This window comes from Aotus nancymaae, unplaced genomic scaffold (assembly GCF_030222135.1).
Source record: "Aotus nancymaae isolate 86718 unplaced genomic scaffold, 86718_ANA_hifiasm-v0.15.2.pri h1tg000057l, whole genome shotgun sequence".
NCBI lineage: Eukaryota > Metazoa > Chordata > Mammalia > Primates > Aotidae > Aotus > Aotus nancymaae.
In genome coordinates this window covers 45,664,970-45,689,201 of record NW_026988471.1, presented here as the reverse complement: position 1 = coordinate 45,689,201, position 24,232 = coordinate 45,664,970, and the positions used below count along the sequence as shown (strand labels likewise).

The 24,232-nt window shown below is 47.7% G+C and overlaps 1 long non-coding RNA gene and 1 pseudogene across 1 annotated transcript in view; both read right to left on the bottom strand.

The window, feature by feature from the left end:
• The window catches only part of LOC105731845 (uncharacterized), a 36,567-nt gene extending 13,299 nt beyond the window's left edge, over positions 1-23,268 (bottom strand). The window contains exon 1 of the long non-coding RNA XR_001110838.2: positions 23,053-23,268. This is a non-coding gene — a long non-coding RNA (uncharacterized LOC105731845). The remainder of the gene's footprint in view (positions 1-23,052) is intronic.
• Positions 15,917-21,676, bottom strand: LOC105714591 (keratin, type I cytoskeletal 18-like; annotated as a pseudogene).
• Positions 23,269-24,232: the final 964 nt, after the last annotated feature.

Genomic DNA, 24,232 nt, shown 5'->3' with positions numbered 1-24,232 from the left:
CAGAAACGTTTCAAGTCTGGGAGGAAAAAAAAACAACAAAGGAACCTTAGTCTTAAGTGAGAAAGATCTGGAAAAACGTCAGCCTGGAACCCTCAAAGATGTGAAACGTCAGCATTAGAAGGGCACAAGTCAGCAGCCAGGGTGGAATTCAGAGCCTCACCAAAGCCATCCAGCAAGGTGTGGGGCAGACGGAGCCAGGTAGCTCCTCAGATGCTGAGCCGAGTGGCAGGCAGGAGAGAGCAGGAGCATCCTAGGAAGGCCCAGGCTGCTCTGGGGAGCTCTGACGGAGAAGGGCTGTCTGCCAGCCTGGCTGCCCAGAGGCCTATGTTTCAGCCCATTCCCACTTCTCGCTGGCTATCTGACCTCGGGCGAGTCCCTTAGTCTCTGTGCCAGTTTCCTTACCTGTGGCAGGTGATGAGATTCTCAAGTAAAGAACAGAAACACAAAGGTCATGAACAATACACAAGGCAGGAACCAACCGCAGAGGGCCGGGACCACCAGCCAAGTCACACCAGCTGAGTTCCATCTTGCGCCCTGGAGGCAGCAGCATTTACAACCACAAAGCCACCTACATTTGGCCAGTCAGAGGCCTTCTGCCCCTGGGGTGGGTCTCAGGAGCTCTTCCTGGACTGATGTTGCCCTGAGAGATCCTGGCTGGGCCTCCCCTCATCCCCCCACTCCTTCCTGCTCGTGTGTTTGGGATTAACATGCATCCTTTGAACTTTTTCATTTTTCTACTGAGATGGAAACTTGGCCAGTGACCAGGCCTGGTTGTGCTCACAGTACAGCTGGGCTCAGGCCAAGCTCACGGTAATTGTAATCATATGCAAGGTGCTGGCTCACTGGGTGCCAGGGATCGTGGAGGTGCAGGGCTGCCAGGCAGTGAGAAGGGGAGGGAAGGGCACTGGGCCAGGCGCCAACCCCTGGGCCAGTGTGCAGACGGTATAACCTTGGACTCCTGCCGTCACCTCTGTGAGCCTTGATTTCCTTGTTAATAAAATAAAGGGATTGGCTTATAGGAACTCTGAAGCCCCTGTCCAGCCTGTGGGAATCCAGGATATTGTAGGATATGGACCAGATCTCATGTACTGCCTTTAATCCCCCCAGCTCCGGGCTGGCCTTACCTGTCCACATAGAAGGACCGTGACCAGGGTGTCACGTAGGAGGGTTCCAGGTTCTCCCTCCTGCCCTGCCTCATTAACCTACCTGCTTTCTCACAGGACACAGAGCAAGGAGGGGCACTCCAAGCCAGCAGGAACTGCAACTGTCACTGTCCCAGGAAGGCAAGCGCGGGAGTAGCCGAGCGAATAGGATACCAAAGTGGGATGGGGATGCTTTGTGAAGAGTCTGGAAGGGAGAGGCCAAAGATTATCTAAGACAGCCTTCACCACCTACCCTGGGGTGCAAAGGCAAACCTGATTCCCATTCCCATGAGCCCAGGGCTGGCCTCTGCTTGAGTTCATCCACTCTCCAGGGGAACACTGCCTGCATTGCTGGGGCAGCCAAAGAATTCTTCACTCCGTGGGTTGTTGAGTCTTCTGCTCACACTAGAGTCTCGGAAGTCTGAGAATAAAGAGCAGGTGAAGAGCTGTGAACAGTGGTTACCTGGCTAATTGCTATTGCCCAAGAGCAAGGGTAACCTTGTAAAGCACCGTCTGAGTAGAGATTATGAGAAGTTTCTCCAACTTTCCAGAACCCTTGGAGTTTCTCTCTCCTCTCTCCCTTTCTGCTTCAAATGAGTCTCTCCCCACCTCTTCCTTTGTCCATCTCTGTCATGTCCTCCCCTGCTGCTTTTCTCTTTCCCTCTTATGCCTGCTTCTCCCTGTCTATTAAGAGAAGCAGAGTGGAATGATCTAGTAGAAAGAGAATGGCTTGGGAGTCAGGCAACTTGACCTCTTTAGCCTCAGGTTTCTAATCTATGAAATCTGGAAAGTGACGGCCTAACCTCAGCGCTGCCAGCAAGATTGGACAGGATGTTTCCCCATACATCATTTTACGGAGCAGCTTTATCTATGCCAGTGTGTCAGTCAGGGTTTGGTCACAATACTGTAAGCTGCTCTAGATATTCCAAATACACAGGGTTTTAATACAACAGATTTAGAGGCATTCATAATGGACGGAAGGGCTGGATTAGGGAAGATCAGGGAAGCCACTGTCAGACCCCACAGAATCAGGAAGTGCCAGGATTGCAGAGAAGGCATGGATATCATCTCAACTGCCTGCAGCACCAGAGCAGACAGCGTGTAGGAGCTTGTCTGGAAGCCGCCGTCGACTGCGTGTCTGCCCATGCCAACTCATGAGAGGGGCTTTCTCTCACCTTCAGCCTTCTGATGCTTGTGCAAGTGCATCTTGCTGCCAGAATCTAATGTAGAGCCATGCTGGAAAGGAATGCTGGGGAATAAAGGTCCCCGGATTTCCCCACCCAGGAGACAGAAGAACAGGCAGAAGGGAAGTGGAGGCTTGCCGAGCCTGGCAGCCTCCCTGTCGTCAGGGCATCGTCTCCTGGTCCGCTCAACCCAATGGCCCTTCCCACTTCGTTGGCTGCATTTGGCAGGAATAAGGGGTTCATATGCCATTGTGTCCTGGGAAGAAGGGTAAGGGCATAGGAACAGAGAAGAAATAGAAGAGCTACTTTACAACTTGTGGAGACATGAAAAAAGGCAGTTAAAAAAAAGAGTTGTTTTTCCAGAGAGCACAGTATGAAGTTCTAGGCAGATGGGATGTCGGGAGCAAGCAGCTGGTTGCAGGAATACCCTGGCAGGTCCTCCTCTGTGCCTGCTCTCTCTCCATCTGCAAAATGAAGGAGCTAAACTCTAAGGTCCCTTTCAGGGCTAAGCTCCCGTGACTCTGATTAGTGAGACAGAAAGATGATGTGCTTGGCTTCGAGATGTGCTGTTTCATGTCTCCTCTCCCCATCCCCTGGGTTCTTCTCTCAGCCTATACAAATACTCGGGTCTTCTTCACGTCCTTTCAAGACAAACAACCAAACAAGGCAACACTTCCTTATAAGAGAGAGGGGATCTTATAATCCTCTCTTCAACTGCTGCTCCATCCTGCTCCGTCTTTTTACTTCCAAACCTCTTGAAAGAGTTGTGCATGTACACACTGAAGAGGAGTCTGGGATTCGAACTCTCTTGGCTTGCAGGTCTCAGGCCTTGGAAGGGAAGAGCTGAAGAATTCGTCCACTGGCAGGTGAATAAGGTCGGTGCTGATGTCACCTGTATGGATACTCAGCCTTTGCAAAGAATTTGCCTGACCATGCAGTCCTGATGCCGAGGAGGCTGGATTTTGAGCAACGTATTCGTTTTCTAGGGCTGGTGTCACAAATTACCACAAAATTGTTGGCTTAAAGCAACAGAAGTTAACAACAAAGAAAACAAACAACCTAATTCAAAAATGGGCAAAAGTACTTGAATAGACATTTCTCCAAGGAAGATAGACAAATGGCCAAGAAGCACATGAAAATAGGCTCAATATCAACAGTCAGCAGGGAAATGAAAATCAAAAACACAATGAGATACCACCTCCCACCTCCTAGGATGGCCATTAAAAAAAAAATGCAAAACAAAAACACTGAGAAACAACAGGCAAGAATGTGCAGAAACTGGATCCCTTGCAGATTGCTGGTGGGAATGTAAAGCGGTGTTGCTGCTTGGAAAACAGTTTGGCGTTTCTTCAAAACGTTAAACATACAATTACCATGAGATCCAGCAGTTTGGCCAGGTGCAGTGGCTCACGCCTGTAATCCCAACACTTTGGGAGCCCGAGGCAGGAGGACCACAAGGTCAAGAAATTGAGACCATCCTGGCCAACATGGTGAAACCCTGTCTCTACTAAAAATACAAAAATTAGCTAGGCATGATGGCGCGCACCTGTAGTCCCAGCTACTTGGGAGGCTGAGGCAGGAGAATTGCTTGGACTCGGGAGGTGGAGGTTGCAGTGAACCGAGATTGCACCTCTGCACTCCAGCCTGGTGACAGAGTGAGACTCCATCTCAAATAAAAAAGATCCAGCAATTCCACTCCTAGGTATATAGGCAAAGGAACTGAAAGTTGGGACTGAAACAGGCATCTGTACACCAATGTTTATAGCAGCACTATTCACAGTAGCCAAAAGGTAGAAACAATCCAAGTGCCCATCACTAGATAAATGGATAACCCAAATGTGGTATATACATACAGTGGAATATTATTGACCCATAAAAAGGAATGGAATTCTAACGTATGTTACAACATGGATGGATCTTGAAAACATGCTTAGTGAAATAAACCAGACACAGAAGAACAAATATTGTATGATTACATGAGGTAGCTAGAATAGTCAAATTCATAGAGACACAGAACAGAATAAAGTTTACCAGCAGACAGGGAGATGGGAGAAGGGAGAGTATTATTTAACAGCTAGAATTTATATTGGGGATGATAAGAAAGATAATGGTGGCAGGGCCGGGTGGCTCACATCTTTATTCCCAGCTATCTGGGAGGTTGAGGTGGGTAAATCATTTGAGGCCAGGAGTTCGAGACCATCTTGGTCAACATAGCAAAACCCTGTCTCTACTAAAAATACAAAAATTAGCTGGGCGTGGTGGCATGTGCCTGTAATCCCAGCTACTCTGGAGGCTGAAATATGAGAATCTTGAACCCAGGAGACAGAGGTTGCAGTGAGCCGAGATGGCACCACTGCACTCCAGCTTGAGTGACAGAGCAAGACTCTGTCTCAAAATAATAATAATAATGCAATCAAAATAAAAATAATAAAGAAAAAGATAATTGTGATGGGTACATAGCCTTGTTAATGTAATTAATGTTACTGAATTTTGCACTTACAAATGGCTAATATTATGTTATGTATTTTTCACCAATAAAAAAAGTTAAAACAAACATAAATGTGTCCTTTCACAGTTCTGGAAGCCAGAAGTCTGAAATGGCAGCATTGGCTGGGCAGTGCTCCTCTGAAGGCTGTGGGGGAGAATCCTTCCATGGCTCTTCTGGCCTTCTGTGGCTCCAGGCATTCTTCAGCTTGCGGCTCCATCATTCCAGCCTCTGTCTCTGCCTTCACATGGCTGCCTTCTGTGTCTGTCTTCTCCTCTGTGTGTCTCTCATAAGGACATTTGCCATTACAAATATTTTTGGTTTCCCAAAAAAGGCCACATTCACAGGTTTTGAGGATTAGTATGTAGATATATCATTTGGAAGGGTCATCATTCAACCTGCTGCAGTCCCCTTTCCACACACACACCTCCCGGGAGACTGGACAGGATTTGGGCCTCTAAGCTCAGGGCAGCTCACCCACAGCCTGGCCAGCCTCCTGAGATGTGCTGTAGACTGAGCGTAGGAGCTGGGTTGATCAGGGTCATCCTTTCCAGAACAGGAACTGGGAAACATGGAGAGCCTGAGCCAGTTTGGACCAGAGCCAGAAGGTGAAAGGTGCTTTCAGTGAGTGTCCAGTGCAAGCAGAACTTGCAAGGGAGCAGGTGCTAGATGTAAATAGAAGAAACCATGAGCAGAGAGGAGAGTGAGGAGACACACAGCAAGGAAGGAGACGCCACGAGGGAGGTCTTGAAGCCCACCAGAGAGACAGGCTGCTGCTCCCAGGGGAAGCTTTGGTTATTGGCAGCCCGTCAGTTATATGGGAGGGCCACGTGTACCTTCAAAAGTTCCCTGAGACACTTGCGAAGTCTTTCTGTTGGGGCCACTAGATCCTGACCAGAATAAGGGCAGACAGACATGCCTTGTCCTATATAAAGGTGCTTCAGCCTGAGGTCACTGTGGAAGATGCTTTGTGAAGATGGCCTCAATAATTCCTCCGATATAATGTACCCCTTTGCAATATGACTTTGCTGCTCTTCTCATGTAGCAGTGAAGTTATTCGTCCTCTCTTTGAATACAAACTTGGCAATGGGACTTATTTTGACTGGGGGAACATCAGCAAAGGTGATGCAGATGGAGGCTTGAAAGTACTTGTGCATGGGGTTTGCCCTCTCCTTGGCTGTGGTTAGAATGTAAAGATTATGATGTGAATGAGCCTGAGCTAGCCTGTTGGAGAGATCACACGGAGAACTGAGGCCGTAAGCCGGTCAACTGCCAGACATATGAGGACATCTTTGACCATGCAGCCCTAGTCAAACCACCAGATAACTGTAGCTACATGAATGACCCCAGGCAAGACCAGGAGGAGCCCTACCAGCTGAGCCCAGCCAAATTGCTGACCTACAAAATTTTGCAGTAAAATTGTTGCTTCAATCCACTAAATTTTGGGATGGTTTGCCGTAGGGTGGTAGATTTGTTCGATAGGTCTCACCTAGTCAAGCCCCCAGCACCCCTAAGTTCAAAGCCAGACCCAAGAACCAGCTAGCAAGGGTGTGTGGCAGAAGCTATAGTCTGCCCTGAGCCATCTCTCCTTTGTCATTTTAGTAACAGCACAAGTCCACCCAACTAATTTTCTAGCCTTCCTTCAGCTAAGTGTGACTACATTTTTACCAATGGAATGGAATGAAAGTGATATGGCAACTTCTGTGTTGCTTATTTATTTATTTAGACAGACTCTAGCTCCGGCCTATGTTGTGTCTTTAAAAGGAACTTGCTTGCCCTAAACTTCTTCTTCCTGCAGGCTGGAATGCAGAGCTGGTGCCAGCAAGGGTGGAGCTCTAGGACAACCTCTATGATAGGGCTAGTCAAAGTCTGGTCCACAGACTGGCTACTTGATACAGTCAATGAGGAAGCGAGTACAGAAATCAAGATGAAGTGTTTATAAACTTTCATAACAAACTGACAAACTAATATTAGGCCTATTGACTATGGCAGTAGGAAAAAAATGGAATTTTAAAACTGTGTTTGGGCCGGGCATGGTGGCTCATACCTGTAATAACAGCACTTTAGGAGGCCAAGGCGGGCAGATTGCTTGAGCTGAGGAGCTTGACACTAACCTGGGCAACATGGTGAAACCCCATTTCTACAAAAAAAAAAAAAAAAAAAATTAGCTGGGCATGGTGGTACACGTAGTCCCAGCTACTAGAGAGGCTGAGGTGGGAGGATCGCTTGAGCCCAGGAGGTCGAGGCTGCAATGAGCCATGATGGTGCCACTGCACTCCAGCCTGGGTGACAGAGTGAGGCCCTGTCTCAAAACAAAAAAAAATGTAAATAAATAAAACTGTGTTTTTTGTTTTTTAAACATTTTTTAGTGTATTCCAAGAAGTATTATTACTTTATAGTAAATGAAGCAAAAAAATCTGGCTTTTCCTCCAGATAGCCTGAGAAGCACAGCTCTAGGGGATGGTGAAGTGACAAGTCACCCTGGAACTTTGAAGTGATTCTAGCTGGGTCAGGGTCCTGTCTTTTGGCCTGTCATTTTCATTGCTCTCTGTATACCACCTTTTTCCACAGGGCAGGACGTCTAGCAGCATGGAGGTCCACAGTCTGTCCTTTCAGCCTTACAACTGAAAAGGAAAGAGGCCTTCTCTCCTTAGCTGTATTTAGAACAATTTCCGGGAAGATTGTGACTAGTCTGCTCAGGTCAGGTTGCCAACCTCACAACCCATCATTGGGATGGGAAGGAAGGACCATGAAAGCTGGAGTCTCCCCAGGAGTCCAAGACCAGCCTGCGCAACACAGTGAGAACCCATGTCCGTTAAAAAAAAAAAAAAAGATGGAGGCTCCCATTGTACCACACAGCTGAGGGTAGAGCAGCTCCACAAACGGGTGGTGACTGCGCCCAGAAGAAGGCAAGGGCTGGGCAGATGAGGGATAAGTGTCCACCACAGGGAGTTCCCTGCTTTATCCCAACTTCTTTCTCTTGTTCCCCAGTCTCCTAAAACACTTTTCTACCCAGAACAGCCCTCTAGCTCCTATACCGGGGTGGTGGGGAAAAGAGGGGCAACAGAGGGAACAGTACATGGAAAGGCCCAGAGGGGAGATGGGTCACACGACGTTTGGTGAATTGAAAGCAGCTCAGGATGAGTGGTGTGTTCCAAATCCGGGAGCAGGAAGATGTGAGGATAAGGACCCTACTTGCTGTGTGGAGGACGGAAGGGGGGCCGGGCTGGAGGCGAGAGGCCAGTTAGGAGGCTGTTGGAGCCATCCAAGTGACAGATGATGGTGGCTGAAGAGTAAGTGCTGTGGAGGAACAAGACAAGTACATTCAAGAAACATCTGGAAGGAATAATCGGCAGGATTTGTAGATGAGCTTGCAGTGGAGGATGTGGGAGAGGGAAGAGTCCTGGGTGACTCTTGGGGACCCCCATGCCGCTCACTAGGACAGAGGACACAGGCAGACAGGTAGGGATGGGGAAAACGAGGCCGGCTTCCATCGTGGACAAGCCGGGTTGGAGGTGCCAATGAAATATTCAGATTATCTTTGTTTTTTGCATACACCATTCCAGGAGCCTCGTACCTGGTTGCATTCCATTTATTTTTTTCTTTTTAAGTTAAATTAATCTGACCTTCAGTAGTTTTCTACTCCCCACCTCCTTCTACCACATAGACCACTGCGTCTCTCGCCAGGCCTGTGTTCTGGCTACATGGAACCACCGACTTTTCCCCGTTTATCGTTCGCCCCTCCACACCTTTGGTCATGGAGTTTTCCCAGCGTGGAGTGGCCTCTTCTCATGGATACACACACAAAATTCCATTCCTCCTTGTAAGTCCAGTTCATAAGTTATTTCCTCTATGAGGCAGTCCCTGACTTTTTCTATGGGAAAAAAAATCCCACGTTTCTAAATTATCACAGTATTTTATCTAAACCTTTGCCATCTCTCTCATGCCCTATCTGCATTATATATGTAAGCTTAGATGGTGATTGATGGGCCTGGTACTGAAGGGTGTGGAGACATGGGTTATTTTGCTTGTTTATGTGGCAACTCTTCTGCTTCTGGGAACAGCACCTCAGTTTTCCTTTGGGGAGTTACCCTTTCCCCTGGGCTGAGCTCCTGTATGTTAGACAGGGCTGACCCCACCGGCTCCAGGAGCAGCAAATCGGCACATTTCACTCTCTGGCTGCAGTGGTCCATTCAAAGCTGAGCTCAGGACTCTCTAATCCAAGAGGAACTGGGCAGGACTGTGGAGGAAAAGGGCAGATGGAGGCTGTCAGCAGGGCCGTGCTAGGCAGGGAGCCTTCCTTCCTCTTTCTAGCTTCTGTTGGCTGCTGGCAATCCTTGGCCTTCTCTGGCTTGTCCCCATATCACTCGGGTCTCTGCCTCTGTCATCACATGACCTTCTCTCCTATCTCTTTGTGTCCCTTTGTCTCCATGTCGCCAAGTATCCCTCTCCATATAAGGACACTAGTCATTAGATACGGGGCCACCCTCATCCAGTATGACCTCATCTGAACTTAATCATCTCTGCAAAGACCCTGTTTCCAAAATAAGTTCCCATTTGCAGATACCGGGAATTCGGACTTGAACGTCTCCTTTTCAGGGACACAATTCAATCCACAACAGACCCTCTTTGCCCTGGGGCTCTCATCGGTCCATGGGACACCTCCATGCATGCTCTCTCTCAGAAGACTCAAGAGCTTTTGGCTAAACTCAGCACAGCCGCCTCCTCTTCACTTCATCCCTGAGCAGCTGATTGGCCATGCCATCATCAGCCCTTTAGATTTCTCAGGTGGAGGCCAGGTGTGGTGGCTCATGCCTGTAATTCCAGCACTTTGGGAGGCCAAGGTGGGTGGATCACTTGAGGTCAGGGGTTCAAGACCAGCTTGACCAATACGGTGAAACACTGTCTCTACTAAAAATACAAAAATTGGCAGAGCCATTATGGTGCATACCTATAGTCCCAGCTACTCAAGAGGCTGAGACAAGAGAATTGCTTGAACCTGGGAGGCAGAGGTTGCAGTGAGCCGGGATCACACCACTGTACTCCAGCCCAGGCGACAGAGCAAGACACTGTCTCCAAAAAAGAACCAAAAAATAAAAAACAAAGATTTCTCAGGTGGAAGCCAGGCACCAGTCCACAGGAGCCCCATAGTACAGGGATCCCCTGCTCCTCTCTCAGAGAGGTTCTGATGAAGCTGCCCTCACAGACTTGCTGTGAGAGGCAGGTGCCTTCCACTGTCTTCCCCGCAAGAAGAGGAACATGGCATTCAATAAGCAATTTCTTTTCCCCAGTTTTCCCCCTTCATCTCCAACAACCTGATCCTCAGCCATAAGTAGGGCTGTAAGAGTTGTAAAAACTTAGTTTTTAAATATTTCCTTATAAAATTTGCATTTTGCTCCAGTGACTCTGAAAGCCGATACCTAGCATCTGAACATCTCAGTGGAAACTTCCGTTTTAACATGATGTTACACCCTCTCCTAAGGCCCGAGGAACTGGAGACCAAGCAGCCCTTCACAGATGGCCTCCCCAGATGCTCAGACCAGACCTTCCCTGGGAGAGAGAGGCCTCTGGGGCTCGCTGTGAGTCCAGCCCTGCCTGCTCTGCGGACTCCCCTATGGCAGTAGAACGCTGTGTGGTGGGGAAGGAAACTCAGTGGACCCAGAACTTTGTCACTTCCTCATTCTGTGACCTTATACAAATCATTTATTTGGTTGAGTTTCTTTTTCCTCAGCATAAAATGGAGATTAAAAAAGAAACACAGTCCTAATCTCCCAGAGCCATTGTCAGAATTAAATGTATACTTGTGACTCAAGTGGATGCAATGAATGTATTCAGCTCCCAGATAACAAGTCTTAGTTGAAGGCTCCTGGCCAGGCCAGGGCGGGGAAGATATGGGGGTCTAGTCCTTAGAGAGCTCACATTGAGTCAGGTGGATGACATGTGCAAGACCAAACACAGAAACACCAACCGACATCGTGAAACAGCCACCGGGGAGATCCACAGGCTGGCCAGGGAGCCCTAGTGACACTGGTGGCCCAATCTGACCTCTGCAGGGATTTGGAGGATGAGAATAATCCTGGCTTGGAATGGAGGGGGCCTTAGGCAGGGCCTTGAGGGGAGTAAGATGAACCTGGCGGAAGAGCGAGAAGGGCACCATCTCTCCCTCTGGCCTCCTGTGAAGAAGGCCTGGACAAGTGTGAGTGGTGAACGGAATTACACATCTGCTCCATTTTGGATTCATAAGTCAGCCAGCAAATGATCCAGGGGCTGGTAGTACTTGGTCTTGGCTGCTCGTTAGAATCACCCGGGGAGCCTTAAGAACCACTGATGCCCAGGTCCTACACCAGAGACTCCCATGTAATTGGCTTGGGGTTTGGATGAGCACCCCAGTTGATTCTAATGTGCGGCCAGGGTTGAGAACCGCTGTTAGCCCCTCACACCTCAGCAGGAGCAGGATGGCTTCTGTTAAAAAAAAAAAAAAGTGCTAAGAGAGAAGGCAACTTAAATTTTAAATGCCAAATTGCCAGGGTGGGTTGGTGATGTCAGATTTCCCTACCACCTTTGCCTGCCTCTAGCCACTGCCCCCACATTTTTCCAGCTGCTCCAAAAAAGCCAAGCTGCTGCTCAAAACACTTCTTTCCCTTCCCTGAAAAGTCCTATTCCCAGGAAATTCACTCCTGACTCCCTCATGCCTCCTTTGGGGACACCTTTTTCTTTTTTTTTTTTAATCTTACTTTAGGTGTATACTATATTCAGCATTTCCCCCTAAGTTATCCCTCCCACCCTCCCCACCCTCCGCTGTCCCTCCCCTACCCATCCCTAGCCAACTGCCCCTAGCGTGTGATGCTCCTCTCCCAAGTCCACGTGTTCTCTTTGTTCAACACCCACCTATGAATGAGAACATGCGGTGTTTGGTTTTCTGTTCTTGGGACACCTTGCTCTTAATGCTTTGTCCTGCTTCTCAGAAGTGCCCTGATCCTCCAACATCAGGCAGTTTTGCTCAAATGTCATTAGGTTGCAGAGAATTTTCTAGAAGGATCAGAGGAAGTCTTCTTAAGAGGCCACTGCAGCAGTGGAGGACAAGTGGAAAGTATGCCGGACTGGGAGCCAGGATCCTGAGCCCAAGTGCTGACACCACCATGAATGGGCTCTCCACTCTGTGCCTTAACTTCCACATCTGTGAAATGGGATGGCCCAGTGACTCTGAGGTTCCTCTCCCCCTCCCCCTCCCCCTCTGAGACTTCAGAAGCTGCTGCAACCTGAACACAGCCAGGCCTGAGGTACAGCTCACCTCCCAGACTCTGCTTCCTGGGGCCTCAGCCAAACCCCGGGCTTCCTGCCTGGTGAGCCACGGGCACAAGGGGCCTTCACAGAGTCTCTGTGAGGTTTTCCTGGGGAGCTGGGGGTGGGGAGGCAGGGAGCCTCTCAGAGCTAACACAGAGGCTTCGTCTGTGTCCAGAGCTGTGGGAGGAGTGCACTGAACAGCCCATGGGGACTCTACCTTGTCTCTAGATTTTTCCGTGGCTTTTTCAGAATCTTTCATTTGCTGAAGTAACCCTTCAGCAGTTGAGACCAATAAGGGCCATTAGCTCAATTTGACATATGAGGAGGCTGAGGTGCCGTGAGGAAAGCAATGCTGGAGGAGGCAGCATGTCAGCACTGGTAAGAGCATCTGCTGCTTTGCCACTTAGCCTTTCCCAGCCTCAGTTTCCTCATCTAGAGGTGCTGATACTCTAGACTGCTCTGACAGGCCTGCCCGTGCTCCTTGGAGAGGAGAAGGAGGCCCAGGAACACCTCTAATCTTGAGGTGGGACCCAGGAGCCAAGCCAGTGCACAGGCAGGTCCCCAAGAGATCCATGATGGGTCAGGTACTGTTCTAGAACATTCCATACATCATCTGGTATTATCTTCACAGCAGCTCTGTCAGTCAGGCATCCTTTGCCCCATTCTGCAGAGGGACAACTGGAGTCTGAGAGTTCACACACAGCCAGGGTCCAAACTCAGGTTCCAAGTCATGTTCTTCTCACCACTCTGGCCCACCCTCCTTGGATGTGGGTCTAGTGCCAGAGGGTTGAGGCAAGCTCTGATTCTGCATTATCTCCTCCTTGTAGACAGAGGACGAGCAGGTCTCGGACTCTTGCCCTCAATTGACCCTCCCACCTTGGCCTCTCAAAATTCTGGGATTTCAGGCTCAGGGCCCAGTCCGATGCAGGCAAGGAAACCAGGCAAGAGAAACTACTGAGTTTGGGAAACTTTGCTTTGAGATCCTCTCCTTTCTTCCACCAGAGGGAATTTTTACAGATAAATTTTACATGGATTAAAGAGTTATTAATACATACTCTTTAAAAACCAAGGCAAACTAAAAGAGAGACTTGAACAGTCACCAAATCTCTGGAGGAAAAATTTCTTTTATTAAACTTAGAAATGATTGATGAAATCACAAAGAAGAGATTAGCAGGTTTGACTACAGAGAAATGTACATTTTCTGTATCAAAAAAAGACTGAAAAGGGGCAAGTGGGAAAAATATTTGCAGTGTTTAAGGTATATAAATTAAAAAATTAGCTGCTTTTATTTATACTCTTATCTCCTTCCTAAGATGTTTTGAGGAGGATAAATTACATAAAGAGTCCATACAAACTGCTAGTTACCAACAAAAAGTCTTATAAGTATACAAATAAGCAAGGAGCATAAATGAAGCAATTTACATAAAACAAGTCATAACTAGAAATAGATTTACAGAAAACTGTGCAGGCTTGCTAATCACCAAAGAAATGTGAAGTTAAGTGGAAAGTTTAATTTGACACCCAGAACTCATGAAGGTGTGATAAAATAGCCCCATACATTGCTGATCTGAGTAAATTGTTACAATTCTCAAGGAAAATAATATGGCAAAAGATATCAAGAACTATAAAAATATTTTTTATATTCAACAGCAATTTTACAACTGGGAATTTATGCCCAAAATTCAAAAATGTGAAAAGAATTATGTGTACAAAAATCCTCGTTGCAAGTGATTTTTTTTTTTTTTGAGATGGGGCCTCCCTCTGACACCCAGACAGTAGTGCAGAGGTGCCATCCTGGCTCACTCCAACCTCCATCTCCCAGGTTCAAACGATCCTCCCACCTCAGCCCACTTGACCTCCCATGTAGCTGGGACCACAGGCACATGTCAACACACCTGACTAATTTTTTGTATTTTTAGTAGAGACAGGGTTTCGCCATGTTGGCCAGGCTAGTCTCAAACTCCTGAGCTCAAGCGATCTGCCCACCTTGGCCTGCCAAAGTGCTGGGATTACAGGCATCAGCCACTGCGCCCAGCCTTCATTGCAGTATTTTATTTTTTTTAAAGGCAAAACTTTAAAATGACCTAAATGTCCTAAAGTAGGAAAATTATTAACCGAAGTTTGCCTCGTCCATTTAGTGAAATACAATACAGCCTTTAAAAAAGAAGTTTACAAGATTCTTCATTGTGTTGATGCTCTTTACCATTTTGTGTCAAAAAAAAAAAAAAAAAAAAAAAAAAGAAGTTTACAAAAATGTATGGCAAATAAAAATACCTGTGACAGAATGTTAACTTTAAAAAGCAGAATATATAGCTGCAGTATTCAGAATATATAATTCATATTATAAATATAACTATGTGAAAAAATACATGCATACAAATATGTGAAAGGCAGGCCTTCCCCCAATGTGTGCAAAAGATGGGGTACAAATGGAGACCACATGCCAAATGCCTAAATATTAAAAAATAATAATTCAAGCTAACAAACTGTCAAATCAAATGTTTCACCTTCCTACCTTGTGATACATTAAGATGCATATTGTAATCCCTAGGATAACCATTAAGAAAATAGCTCAACAATTATAATGTAAAAATGAACAAGAAATTAAAAAGGTTTGCTAGAAGAATGTATGTTTAACATAAAAGAAATCAATAAAGGAGCAATATAGAAACAAAAAACAGGCATAAGACATGTAAAAAATAAAGAGCAAAATGATAGATATAAATCCAATAATATCAATAATTACTGTGATTGAATGAATGTTTGTGTCTGCCTCTCCCCCACAAATTTGTTTGTTGAAGCCCTAATTCCCAATGTAATGGTATTTGGTGATAGGGCCTTTGAAAGGTAATTAGGTTTAGATGAGGTCACAGTGGTGGGGATGTGTTGGGATTTGTGTCCTTATAAGAACTGGAAGAGAGACCAGAGGTCTACCATTTGAAGACACAGCAAGAAGGTAACCTTCTACAAGCCAGGACTAGAGCCCTCACCGGGAACTGAAATTTCTAGCACCTTGATTTTGGACTTCCCAGCCTCCAGAACTGTGAGAAATAAATGTCTGTTGTTTAAGCCACCCAGATTATGGTAGTTTGTTATAGCAGCCCAAGCTAACTAAGACAATTACATTAAATTATAAACAACATTATTCATAATTACTCCAAACTGGAAATAACCCAAATGTCCATCAACCAGTGAATGAATAAACAATGTAATACTAGCCAGCAATTAAAAAGGAACAAACTACTGATAGATACTTCCATGTGAACAAACTTCAAAAACATGCTAAGTGAAAAAAGTCAGATGCAAAAGATGAAATGTTATGTGATTCCATTGACACGACATGTCCAAAACAGACAAATTTACAGTGGTTGGTAGGGGCTGGCAGTGTAACAGGATTGACTGCAAATGGCCACAAGGGGTTATTGGGAGGTGATGGAAATGTTCTATCTAAAATTGGATTATGACCATTGTTATGGTGACGAACAACCCTGTAAATTTACTAAAAATCATTGCATATTTAAAATGGATGAAATATATGATACATGAATTACCCCTCAATAAAGCTGTTTCTTAAATGCTAAAATTAAAAAAACGTATACGTATGATACCGTCAAGAAATGAAAGGACAACTCATTAACTGTTTAAAGTACATGCATGTTTTGTCTGTGATACATGGTTCAGCTGGGTGCATTTTCTGGCTTCTTTTAACATAGGGCTTCACAAACTTTTTCTTTAAAATCCAGATAATAGATACTTTTGTTTTGACCTCTGAACTTTTTATTGGCCTCCTGCTCCCCAAAGGGTTCCCTGCTTCTGCTGGCTTAATGTCTCAGAACTTTGGGGTTGCTGGTCTCAGACACCACTTAGCCATCCACTATCCGGCAGGTGGGGGTCTTCTGGATGGTTTGCATGGAGTTGCTGCTGTCCAGGGCATCACCAAGATTGAAGTCCTCTCTGTCTTCCAGCAGGCGGCAGTAGGTGGCAATCTCAGTCTCCAGCTTGACCTTGATGTTCAGCAGGGCCTTGTAATCTGGGCCTGGCGCTGTCCCTCTGTCTGGAGTCAGACAGCTCTGACTCCAGGTGCAGCAGGATCCCGTTGAGCTGCTCCATCTGCAGGGCATAGCGGGTGCCCACCTCCCTCAGGCTGTTCTCCAAGTTGGCCTTCAGATTTCTCATGGAGTCCAGGTCCATCTCCAAGGATTGAACTGTACGTCTCAGCTCTGTGAGCGTCATCTCAGGAGCTCCAACCTCGTGTGTGGTGACCACTGTGGTGCTCTCCTCAATCTGCTGAGATCAGTACTTGTCTAGCTCCTCTCGGTTCTCCTGAGCCAGCTCGTCATATTGGGCCCAGATGTGTGCCATGATCTTGATGAGGTCCTGAGATCTGGGGGCATCTACCTCCACGGTCAACTCAGAGCTGGCAATCTGGGCTTGTAGGCCTTTTACTTCCTCCTCGAGGTTCTTCTTCATGAAGAGCAGCTCCTCCTTGAGAGCCTCAATCTCTGTCTCCAGCTGCAGCCAAGTGACATTGGTGTCATCAATGACCTTGAGGAGCCCATGGATCCACAGACTGGCGCTTGGCCAGCTCTGTCTCATACTTGACTCTAAAGTCATCAGCAGCAAGACAGGCATTGTGGATTTGCAGAACAATGTGGGCATTGTCCACAGTATTTGCCAAGATCTGAACCCTTAGGTCCTCGATGGTCTTGAAGTAATGGCTCCAGTCTCTGACCTGGGGTCCCTTCTTCTCCAGGTGCTCCTGGATTTTGCTCTCCAGCCTCCGGTTCTCGGTCTCCAGTCTCCTTACTCTGTTTAGGTAGGAGGCCAGGTCGTCGTTCAGGCTTTGCATGGTCTCCTTCTTGTTCTGGATGCCCCCCATTCCTGCCAGATCCCCAACCATCCCTGCCGCCAGACCCCTGGACCCCATGCCACCCTGGAAGCTGGTGGAGCAGGACACGGAGATCTGGGAACCAGAGTCCGCGGCGCCTGCATAGACGCTGGCCACACTGCTGACCAGCTGGGCGCCATAGCTGGGCACCTGGACAGAGCCCAGGGACCGGTAGTTGGGGGAGAAGGTGGAGCAAGTGGTGGCGCTCATGCTGTCCAGGGAAGAGAGCAAGATGACAGGACTCAGGCTTTGCCGACAACAGATAATAAATACTTTCAACTTTGCGGAGGTATCTGTTGCAAAGACTCAACTCTGCTCCTGTTGTTCAATGAATGAGTGTTGCTGTGTTCCAATAAATCTTTATTTACAAAAACAGGCCACTGGCCAGAGGGCTGTAGTTTGCCAACCCCTGACAGTGATTCCCACTGAGAGAATCACACAAGAGCAAATGCAAAATCTACATTATGCTCATATTGTTCCCTGATATACCAATCATGTTGGAACAGGTTCTCCTTTTTCTTTTTTCTCCCCACCTGCAACTGTCTTGATCGAGTTATACAGGTTCTCATTTTCAAAACAAGCATTATGAGAACAGACTGAACTTGACTGGCTGTTATGAGAGGTAAGTGACCTCGTGCCTATAAAGTCCTAAGTCACTGAGAAATTGGTGGTCCATGGATGTTAGTGATTATTATTCGCTATGTTTTATGGTTGTTGTTGGCATTACATATGACTATTTATGTGATACACTTAGAACAGTGCTTATGGCTGGGTGTGATAGCTCATGCCTGTAATCCCAGCACTTTGCAAAGCTGAGGCGGGTGGATCACCTGAGGTCAGGAGTCCGAGACCAGACTGACCAACATGGATAAACCTCGTCTCTACTAAAAATACAAAATTAGCTGGGCATGGTGGTGCATGCCTGTAATCTCAGCTACTTGGGAGGCTGATGCAGGAGAATCGCTTGAGCCTGGGAGGCAGAGGTTGCAGTGAGCCAAGATCATGCCATTGGACTCCAGCCTGGGAAACAAGAGTGAAACTCCATCTAAAAAGGAAAAAAAAAGACAGTGCTTGCAACTTAGTTATTTTTTAAAGACTCTTTTTGGGAGCAGTTTTAGGTTCACAGCAAAATCGTGAGGAAGGTGCAGAGCTTTCCCATATATCCCTGCCCTCACACATGCACAACCTCCCCGACCACCGACATCCCACTCCCACCCCCAGAGTGGTGCATTTGTTATAACTGATGAACCTACAATGACATATCACCACACGAAGTCTGTATGTTACACTAGGGTACATTCTGGGTGCTGTATATTCTATAGGTTTGGACTAATGTATACTGACATGTTTCCACCATTATGGTATCATTTGGAATAGGTTCACTGCCCTAAAGATCCTCTATGCTTCACCTATTCATCCCTCTCATCCCGCTAAGCCCTGATAACCACTGATCTTTTTACTGTTTCCATAGTTTTGCCTTTTCCAGAATGTCATATAGTTGGAATCATTCAGTAAGTAGCCTTTCAGATTGGCTTCTTTCACTTAAAACCTAGTAATTTAAAAATAAACGGAGCCACCATTTTCATCAAATCCAAGACCTATATTTTTAAAAATGGTGGTAAAATGCACATAACATAAAATTTACCATCTTAATCACTTTGCAGGGCACAATTTGGCAGCAGTTAGTACATTCACAGTGTTATGGAGCCATCACCACTGTATAGCTCCAGAATATTTTCATTATCTCCGACGGAAACTCTGTTCTTCTCAAGTAGTCATTCCCTATTCCTCCCTCTCCTGGCCTCTGGAAGATATTTAAAGAAAAAAAATCACTTCTCCAAACATTTGAGATTGCACAGTGCTTACAATCAAAAACATCATTTTTTTTTTTTCAGGACAGGGTCTCACTCTGTTGCCCGGGCTGGAGTGCAGTGGCACACTCAGGGCTCATTATAGCTTTGACGTCCTGGGCCTAAGCGATCCTCCCACCTCAGCCTCCCTGGCAGCTGGAACCATAGGCATGTACCAGCTATGGTCATGGATGTACATGACCTTGCTAATTTTTGTATTTTTTGTAGAGACGAGGTTTCTCCATGTTGCCCAGGCTGGTCTCAGGCAGTTGGCCCACCTTAGCCTCCCAAAGTGATGGGCTTACAGGCATGAGCCACTGCATCCAGCTCCAAAACATCTTATAATCATTGTTTATCCTGTGGCGTTCCCACATAGTTGTCATTGCCTGAATAAGCATAAATTTGGTCTTTTGCTCTTTACAGCTATGAGTTCTAAAAGAATGCGTAGTTTTGTGCATTCCTAGATATTTTATGTGTTGAGTTTAACTGCCTCTAAAGTGCCTTCAAGAATGCTATGGCTCAACAAAGAAATGAAAATTTGTTGAATGTGAAGAAGGACATGAAACAAAGCTGCAGGGCATAAACTCAGTATGAATGAGGCAAAAGTTCACCAACAGAGACACCACCATAGTCTGTGCTTCTTCCAGAGTCACAGTCAGGTGCTTTATGGGACAGGAAAGGAAGAGGTAACTAGATGAAGTTGTGCCATGTTTTGTTACTGAAATATGACTGAATAGACGGCCTGTCACATATCAAGCAAGGCAACCAAGGGCCAGAGAAATTGTGAAATCCCTTGGAATAGCTAATAAACAATTTCAAAATAAGGGGAGGTTGGTGTGTCTGGTTCACGTGTCATGTGAGACTATTGTTAAGGTATGATGATTCAGTTTAATGGCAGTATATTTTTTCATGATGGTACATAAAATTAAAAACTGCATACTACAATTGATAGCATCTTAAAATGATAACATAGTTTTATTATCAACATCACATTGCATTTTATTTCCACTTACTTGTCTGTTTCTCCTACTGGATTGTCAAAGTTTTGAAGAAAAGGAAATTCTCTTATTTGCTGCTGTACCCTCAGTGCCTTGCCAAATGTCTGGTATGTAACAGGAGCCAACAAATGAACAAACAAAATTCATTTGGGAGATGAAGCTCACCAATTTAATTAGTCTTAACACCTGGTTTTAAGGTTGCTGTGAGAATTAAACGAAAAACAGCTTTCAAGACCTTGCCTATGGTGGTGCTTGGCACAAAGTAAGTGCTCAATAAAGACTCATTGGTTGGTTGCTGTTTTTGTACCAGTTAGGATAGTGTTTGGCTAAAGTGACAGAAGACCCAAAATAATAATGGTGTAAACAAGAGAGAAGTTGTTTATCCCTTCAGATAAGCAAAGTGTGGAAGTAAACAGCCCAGGTATGGGAAGCTCCATGACCATCAGGGTCTCAAGTTCCTTAGTTGTATTGCTCTGCCATTCTCACACATGGCATCCACCTTATAGCCCAAAATGGCTGCTTGAGCTCCAGCCATCATGTTTACATTGGAAGGAAGCTGGAAGGAAGTAGAAAAGGACGGCAGAAGAATGGCACCTCACCATTTATCAATACATTCTTGGAGTCATCATTGACACTCTGTTTACATCCCATTGATCAGAACTTGACTACATCTAACAAATGGCATCTGGAAAATTCAGGCTTTTGTATAAGCAGCTTTGCGCCTAGCTAAAATTCAGGAATTTCATTGCTAAAGAGGAAGGGGAGAGTAGATGTGCAGGGACAAGTCGGCTCTGCCAGAATTATCAACTTCATGGTGCTGACTACAAGCCCAACACAGGCTCTAAGAAGGCTTGTTCCATAAAGGCAGTGGAAGACTTCCAAGTGGAGATGGGCATGAGCTGGGCTTTGAAAGGTGAGTAAAAACGTGGAAGGGATAGGTAAAGGCATTTCAGGCAGGGGAATGGCCAAACAAAAGCCCCGGGGCAGGGAGGCACAGGTGTGCCTGAGAGTGAATAGGGTTGTTTGGTCGTGTAGGGGCTTTGTGTTGGGAGGAAAGGGGCACTCAGATGGTAATTAGCTGGGTGTCAACCCTGGAAGTGGGGGTCAATCCTGTGCTATGTAAGCAGCATGGAGTCACTTAGCCCTCTGAGTTTTGCTTTTGTCCACTGTGAAATGTGCACAGTAATGCGCCTGCTGTGAAGATTCAACAAAATGAGCAAGAGAAGCCCTTTGTAAACTGTAAGTTCCTACACGCTTTAGATGTTCAAAAAACAAGCAACTGTTATCATGACAGAGGCCAAAGCTTGGAAGGGGAGGGCTTGGAGTTTGCACCTCCTCATGCTGGTCCAGGTGGCTCACCACTTGCGGATCCCCTTGGGTGGGCATGGGATGTGGGTAGTGATTGAGGGACTTGGGGGCAGAGAGACAGGAACCTTTGGTGGGGACAGACAAGGCACACAGATACTCCTAGGATGGGAGACAGTGATGGGAAGAATTGGGGGAGGGCAGACCTGGATTGTCCCAGTGCTCGTTTTGCTCCCACCCACACCAGGAAGCACCGTGTGTCGGGGTCCTGTGCTAGCCAGGGCCTACTCCTGGACCTCTGAGCCTACTGTAGTCAAGTCAGTAGGCTGCTAGGCTCTGGAGCAGGTCCAGCCCTCTGGGGCATGTACCTCCTTCACATCACTGTGGGAGTCTCTGTGGCAGAAGCCAAAGACCACGAAAGGTGATGGTGTAAAGGGCTGCAGAGTGCAGAGCAGAGCTGACTTTGGTCCTGGAGCCTCACCAGGCTGCTGCCTTCCCTGCAGAGGGGCCAAGGTTGCTATACTATACCATCTTAGTCATCTTGGGCTGCCATAACAAAATCTGGTAGGCTGGGCGGCTTAAACAATAGGAGTTTATTACTCACAGTTCTGGAGACTGAGAAGTTCATGATTGTGGCACTGGCCAGTTCAGTTTCTGCTGAGGGCTCTCCTTCTGGCTTGCAGGTGGCTGCCTTCTTGTTACATTAAGGTGCACTTTTGGTGCTGCATATTCTGCCACGGGCAACAGGCCTGTAGCCTCCAGTTAGGCAATTGTAATATCTTAGACTGGACCTCCCACAGCCATTTACAGGGCAATCGTACCAATGTCTGCGTCTATCGTGGCATCAATGACAGTTTTGTAGCCTCACATGGCAAGGCAGAGAGAGCACTCTGGCTTTTCTTCCTCTTCTCATAAGGGCACTAATCCCATTATGGGGGCCCCACCCTGATGACCTCATCTAAACCTAATTACCTCCTTGAGGCCCCACCTTCAAATACCATCATGTCGGGGGTTAGGGCTTCACCTAATCCCCAACATATATTCCATAGCAGACATCTAATTCCATCTGGACACCTGCTTTGGCCCCGGGGCTCCTGCTGTGTCCCTGTACTTGCCTGTCCCTTCAGGACATGCCCTGAGGATGGTGGGCTTTTGCTCTAGAAGTGTCAGGCAGGGGAGCTGCACCAGGGCTGGCACCTCTGCTGAATGTACACAGACTGCCCTGGAGGAAGGAGGGTGGCAGCTTTGAGGGTGGGCAGACCTTGCAGCTGCATGTCAAGCCCACCAGGTTTTACTGCGACGATGAAACCACACAGTGCCTTCTCTTTTCTCTCTTCCATGAGATTGCTGCGAAGTGGGTTGTCAAGGGGAGAACTCTGGAGGGGGAGGAGAGTCCGAGAACTGGTCAGAGAGAGACAGGACAGAGAGGCACAGAGTGAGAGGGAGGCAGAGAGTGGCATGAGGACCCAGAGAGAGTTAGGGACACAGGCATAGACACAGAGAAAGAAGAAGCCAGAGATAAAAAACAGAGGGACAAGGTGGCAGAGATCCACAGACATAAGGAGAGATGAGGTCTGCAAGGCAGTGCAGAGAGCACCTGAGGCAAGTGAGGCAGGACTCGGAGGACAAGGAGGAGGGGGAGGACGGGCATCAGGGGAGCGGAGGCAGACAGAGGACTCGGAGGACAAGGAGGAGGGGGAGGACGGGCATCGGGAGAGGGGAGGCAGACAGAGGACTCGGAGGACAAGGAGGAGGGGGAGGACGGGCATCGGGGGAGCGGAGGCAGACAGAGGACTCGGAGGCCTCATCCTTCTCAGAGGCCCCTTCCCCAACTCAACCCATCCCAAGAGAGGCAGAAACAGGAGCATCCAGGGCAGAGCCGCCCATTGGGCATCCAGGTCTCCCCACACTCTTACCTGGCTGCCCGCCTCCTCCAGCCCAACGCCTCACCTCCGAGTTAGGGGACCAGGGCTTGAGGGAGGAGGGCTATAGGACCTCAAGGTTCCAGCTGACAGGTGGCTGATCTCATGGGTCCAGTATGGCCAGGCCTACAGGCGGGGGATGAGGACTTCTGAAGCCCCTCATAGCCCCCAGCTGCCTGGACTGCAGTGAGGAGTCACTCACACTTACGTGCTATTGGCAAGGAGATGAGATGAAAGCCAAGGGCTGCCAGGGGGTCACAGCAAATCGGGCAGGAAAACCCACCAGAAGCCAGAGGTTGAGGACAGAGAAGCAAGTCCACCTGCAGGGGCGGGTAGGGCTGCGTCCTCCCTCTGCCTGCTTCCCCGCGCGTCCTCAGGTAAGTGTCGGAGCGAGGCCCTTGGCACTGGCCCTAAGCTGTCGTGGGGAGTGACTGGGGCTGCTGTGGCACCTCCTCAGGAAGCGTCCCTGGAGCAGGGGAAGATAACGGTGTCGTTCTTCATAAACAAAGATGGTGACGAGGGAGGCCGGGGCTCACGGCTCCTCTGAGATCAGCCGGCCTGATCCTCCCAGTGTACAGAGAAGGGCAGGCACTTGCCCAAGGCCACAGCCCAGTCCACCTCTCCATGCCCGTTGGCTGCCTCTCTTCCGACTTGCCTGTGTCTTTCCTGTCTTATCTCAGTGGCTCTCACAATAGCCCTGAGTTGTGGGTAGGGTTGTTCCCATTTTACCAGTAGGAAAACTGAGGCATAGTAGGTGACCTGCACAAACTCCAGCCCTCTGAGGCAGCGCTGGGGCTAGCACTGACAGGGGTCTGGGGTCCTAGCTCAGCGCTCTCTCCATTGAAGCTGTGATGAGGTGGCTCATCTTCCTTGGTGGTGGCCCGCACTAAGCTAACATCCCCAGGCTTCCCTCCCCACCTCTCAGCCCTGGGCAGACCCTCCCTATTGTGGCAGAGAAGGTGGTCAACTCTGAGTGGAGCCCCGACTCTGTCTCTCCAACTGGACTGGTACTTCCTCATTGGAGAGACTCATTCCTTCGGCAGAAGTCTTCTTTTCCATGGGCCACTCTTAACTCTGTCCCCGCTTCCTCATCCTCTGCCCCATGCCACCCTCAGTTCATGACACCTCAGTGTGGGGGAGTGTGTCAGCCACTAGCCTTCCGTGGCAGGAGGCT